Here is a 6,019-nt window from a genome sequence, read left to right on the forward strand (position 1 = left end):
CAATAAATATAAACGGTAGACTTCGTGGTGCAAGCTTGTTTGGTGCATAGTCACGTAAAAGAGGGTATACACAACAACCAAAAGTACGCAATGAAGCATAATTAGGTGGGCAATTGTATAGTAATTCAAAAGGTGATTTTCCATTTAGTAAACTAGTGGGTAGCCGATTAATGATATATACACCCGAAGAAAACACATCCAGCCAATAAGATGTTGGTACTTTGGCATTAAATACCATAGCCAACCTAATTTCGACAATGTGTTGATGTTTTCGTTCAACACGACCGTTTTGTTCAGGAGTGTATGGGCACGACATACGATGTAACGTGCCATTTTGTTTAAATAATGCCCGAACTCGATGGCTAGTAAATTCGGTTTCCCCATCACTTTGAAAGATTTTGACTTTTTTTTGAAAACTGAGTTTGAACAAAATGTAGAAAAACCGATAATGCATTACTAAATTCCGACTTCGACCGTAAAGGGTAGAGCCACGTGAATCTTGAAAAATCATCGATAAAGGCCACATAATAAATATAACCATCAACCGATTTGATTGGTGAGGGACCCCATAAATAATTGTATGAGTTCCAATGGTGTGGAGGCACGTTTGGTATTATTATCAAAAGGTAGTTGCTTGGCTTTGGCTAATCGACAAGGGGAACAAAGCCCCGGTTTAGGTAAAATAGAGGTAAAAGATAATTGTCCAAGTTTTCTTAACTGTCACACCCTCAAAATCCACTAACGGAGTTTTACCGTCAGAGGGTGTGAACTAACAGGATCGGAATCATTAGTTATAATCAAACCATAAAAACGTTTAAATGAAAATAAGTGCGAAAGCGTAAAAACCAAAAGATAAAAGTTGCGTCACGCAGGACGACTTAAAACCCCATAACAACAGTTTAAAATCAGTTTGCATAAACAAAAGCGTTTTCAGGTAATGCATGATCCTATACCGCGCGCCCGCCTCGGCTACCTGAGAATAACATACTAAAAGTGTCAACACGAAGTTGGTGAGTTCACAAGTTTATATAAAATAAAGCGTTTAGCGTTTTGCGTTCAGCGTTTTGCGTTACCAGATTGTGTTATGTCAATTATATATCTATAGGTAGCTAGCCTATAAAACAAGTATTACTAAGTGTTCGACACCGAAGCTGACTGTTTATCAAGTGCCTTGCCACCAGGTCATCCAGACCATGGTATGTGTTAGCCAAAATTACACCCGCTCGACCTCCAGTCGAGTTTAGCGTTGGGTGGGGTTTGTCAAACCCAGTAGTACTACTCAACAGTGACTCGCTATTATCCAAATATTAACCGGTTCGATGTGTAGGACTTCAAATGTTTCGTTTTCCACTTAGCCTTTACAAGTGATATATAATTTACTAACAAAATCTTAAATGCGTTTATCGGAGTATGTTATCTCCCCCAAGTGAAAAGCGTTTAAAACAGTTTAAAGGGGTAAGTGAAACTCACTGTTTGCGAAGAATTTCCCAAAAATAGTTCACCAAGTGATGCGCGTCACAGAAAACTCTCTCTAGCGTTCTAAAACAACAAAGAGATTTTCTAAGTATTCAAGCTATTAACGAGTCTCTAGACCCGGCACGTAATACCTATGCAAATATTACGTTTCGTGTTTCGTTTGTGAATCGTGTGTGATTTTAACAAGTACATTTGTGATACGTTACATGTTGTGAATGACTATCTACGTGTCAAGTATTTATAGTGTACATATTCAGCAACTATTCCCCGCAAGGGCAATTTGGTCAAAACGTTAAAACTTAACTAGCATTTGGCACTTTTCATGTATTTTCACCAAGTTTAGCAGCTAACTTTACCGAGACAGAATTCTACTAGTAAAGATTACTCTAATTCACAGATCACAACTCATCAATTAATTCATAAAAAATCACCACAAGAGAACACATGTGTTAGGTTTCCATAACATATTTTATTGTATTTTTATTCCACATATATTTCTCACAATGATCAAAACATTACAGCAAACTCATAACAGTCAAATTCATGCGCAACAGAATGTTATTTGAAATTCTCGTTAAATGAAAAATCCAACAAATGCAAGACCACTTGGGTTAGGTTCCTAACTCAACAAGTCAACTTCCAGAAGTGGAGCCAACCCAATTGGTCTCGTAGTTCATGAGATATAATATTTACAAAACAACCTAACAGCAGGTCTCACAACTCAGATTTGCACAACGTTTTTGTAAAATCATAAAAGTTAACTTTTACACGTCCAAAAATTGCAAATTTATATTCTTTAGAAACTAGACTCAACCCAGTTTACTGTAGTATCAATAATCTCAACCAATTTTCAAATTTACACCCCGTTACAGTCAATTGAACATCAACAACATAATCTGTCCAGAAACTGTTTGCAACAAAACTCAACATATTAACCATCTATAGACTATAATCCGTTCATATAACACTCTAGACACCATAATCACTATCCATGCACATCAATTACACATTACATCCATGATTAGGGTTTTACTTGAACCCAAAATCAAGAAACAAACGACTATCATGCAATAACACCAATACTAGCTATCAATTCAACAATCAATACATCTTTCAATCAAAGCAAGACACATGAACACAAACCACATATAAAAATCGGACCTAGGGTTTATAATTAACCCCTTAAAAACCGAAATTGAGCATAGAGGATGCATAGGATAGTTGTTTATACCTTCCTAGCACCTTAATCTTCAATCAAACATGAACAATCTTGATTGTATGTGTGTGTATGATGGCCGATTGCAAGGGAGATGGGGGGGGGGGGCTGCCGTCGGTTTGGGAGAGAAAGAGAGAAGAGAGTTTAGGGTTTAGGTTAATATTAATAATAATAATATATTACACTTAAGTCCCTCAACTTTCAAATGCTACTTTTCTAGCTTAATTAACTTAGCTTGCACATTGAGTTAACGTTAAATAACATGTTATCACATAACACATAAGTCTAACACATAATTATCACATAATTATTGTTTTGACGTTTTTTGTTTATTCACCAATTGTTTGCGTCAACTCGTTTGCGTTTCGGTGCAAATTCCCGAAAGACTACACATGTAGTAAGTGTCAAGCGTCATTTTAACCCTAGTTTAAATGTAACGAGGTGTGCGTTATAGATTCAGAAATCTTTAGGTTTGAATTGACGGAGTTGAGATAACGGAGTTAACCTGGAATTGACGATTGTCACATCATTCCCATGTTAAAGAATTTTCGTCCGAAAAATTTGAGTCAAGTCGTGATGAGTGTCTGAAAAAGTAAGAATTTTTTTTTTCAGTTTGTCATATCATCCCCTAGTAGAAAGAAATTTCATCCCGAAATTTAATTCATACTTCCGGTGATTTCTGACGGTTTGCCGGGTTTCGCGGTTTTCGGTGTTTGGTCAGCCCTTCAAAAAGGTGAGGATACTTTTTCATCATTTGATCCTCGCGTTCCCACGTGAACTCCGGTCCACGTCTTGAGTTCCAACGGACCTTAACGATTGGAATTTTGCTGTTCTTGAGTGTTTTGGTTTCCCAATCCAAAACTTCAACTGGTTCTTCAATGAAGCGTAACTGTTCATCAACTTGCAGTTCGTTCAAAGGAACTGCTTGGGTTTCATCGGAAAGGCATTTCTTCAAATTTGATACGTGAAAAACATTGTGTACACTGCTGAGTTCCGCTGGTAAGTTCAGTCGGTACGCCACCGGACCAACGCGTTCCGTTATCCGGTAAGGACCAACATATCGTGGGTTGAGTTTGTTTTGCTTACCAAGGCGAACCACACCTTTCCAAGGTGAGACTTTGAGTAACACTTAGTCATTCACTTGAAATTCGAGAGGTTTTCGGCGCTTGTCGGCGTAACTCTTTTGGCGATCTCGTGCTGCTACCATGCGGTTTCGGATTTGAACAATCTTTTCTGAAGTTTCGAGTACCAGTTCTAGACCAGTGATTTGGCTGTCACCCACCTCTGCCCAGCAGAGGGGTGATCGACACTTCCGTCCATACAGTGCTTCAAACGGCGCTGCTTTAATACTTGCGTGGTAGCTGTTATTATACGAAAACTCTACCAAAGGTAAGTGAGGTTCCCAACTTTTTCCAAAATCCAACACACATGCACGCAACATATCCTCCAAGGTCTGAATAGTTCATTCACTTTGCCCATCCGTCTGAGGATGGTATGCTGTGCTCATATCAAGACGGGTGCCTAGCGCGCTTTGCAGTGACTTCCAAAAGTGCGAAGTGAAACGGGAATCTCGATCAGAAATGATTGAGACAGACACTCCGTGTCTAGACACCACTTCTTTCATGTAGACGCGAGTCAATCTTTCCATTTTGTCCGATTCCTTAATCGCTAAGAAGTGTGCCGATTTAGTCAACCGGTCAACGATCACCCAGATGGTATCGCATCCCGTTGGTGTTTTAGGTAATCCCGTAATAAAATCCATTGAAATGTGTTCCCATTTCCACATTGGAAGTTCCGGTTGCTGTAGCAGGCCAGATGGTTTCTGGTATTCTATTTTGACTCTGGCACAAGTCAAGCATTTGCTCACGTAGGTGGCAATGTCGGCTTTCATGTTCGGCCACCAGTAAAGTGCCTTTAAGTCATGGTACATTTTATCTGAGCCAGGGTGGATAGAATATCTGGACTTGTGTGCTTCGTCCATCACTAGAGTTCTCAACTCTCCGTATCGTGGAACCCAAATCCGGTTCTCAAAATATCGAACCCCGTCCGGTTTGGTTTCAAGATGTTTGTTCATGCCCCGCATGAGTTTCGATAGAAGATTATCATCTTTCAAAGCTTCGAGTTGGGCATCGCGAATCTGGTCGGGTAAGTTGGCATGAATCGTGAGTTGCAGTGCCCGCACTCGCCTGGGTTTATCGGTTTCTTTTCTTCTGAGGGCATCGGCCACTACATTGGCCTTGCCAGGGTGGTACTTGATGGCACAATCATAATCCTTAAGCAGCTCGACCCAACGGCGCTGTCGCATGTTCAGTTCCTTCTGATCGTAGATATGTTGGAGACTCTTGTGGTCGGTGTAAATGGTAAACTTGGTACCGTACAAGTAATGCCTCCATATCTTAAGAGCAAACACCACAGCTCCGAGTTCCAAATCATGGGTCGTGTAGTTCTTCTCGTGAATCCGTAGTTGTCGCGAGGCATAGGCTATAACCTTCTCGAGTTGCATCAGCACACAACCGAGACCTTGTATCGATGCGTCACAATGTACCTCGAAATTCTCTGTTCCCTCGGGGAGGGCTAGAATAGGGGCGCTACAGAGTTTGGTTTTCAACAGTTGGAAAGCGAATTCTTGCGCGTCACCCCAGTTGTACTTAGTACCCTTGTGAGTCAAAGCGGTGAGGGGTTGAGCAATCTTTGAAAATCCCTCGATGAAACGCCGGTAGTAGCTGGCCAGTCCTAGGAATTGCGGCACCTTAGTCGGAGTCTTAGGTGCTTCCCAGTTTTTGATGGCTTCTACCATGCCGGGATCGACATGGATACCATTCTCGTTGATTACATGTCCTAAAAAGTGAACCTCGCGAAGCCAAAACTCACATTTCGAGAGTTTAGCATACAGTTGTTCTTTCTTCAATAATTCCAGAATTACCCTTAAGTGTTCTTCATGGTCTGCCTTGTCCTTCGAATAGACCAGGATATCATCAATAAACACAATCACAAACTTGTCGAGGTACGCCTTGCATACTCGATTCATAAGATCCATAAATACGGCTGGTGCGTTAGTTAAGCCAAAAGGCATAACCGAAAACTCGTAGTGACCATACCGTGTTCTGAAAGCCGTCTTTGAGATATCTTCTTCGTGCACTCTTAGTTGGTGGTAACCAGACCGCAGATCGATCTTCGAGTAATAACTCGATCCTTGGAGCTGGTCAAACAGATCATCAATTCGGGGTAAAGGATAACGGTTTTTGACCGTCACCTTGTTCAACTCCCGGTAGTCGATGCACATGCGGAAAGTCCCGTCCTTCTTTCTGACAAATAAGACAGGGGCTC

This window comes from Bidens hawaiensis, unplaced genomic scaffold (assembly GCF_021521415.1).
Source record: "Bidens hawaiensis isolate Kalapana, Puna unplaced genomic scaffold, B.hawaiensis_p1.1 tig00015976_1, whole genome shotgun sequence".
In the NCBI taxonomy this organism is placed as follows: Eukaryota; Viridiplantae; Streptophyta; class Magnoliopsida; order Asterales; family Asteraceae; genus Bidens; species Bidens hawaiensis.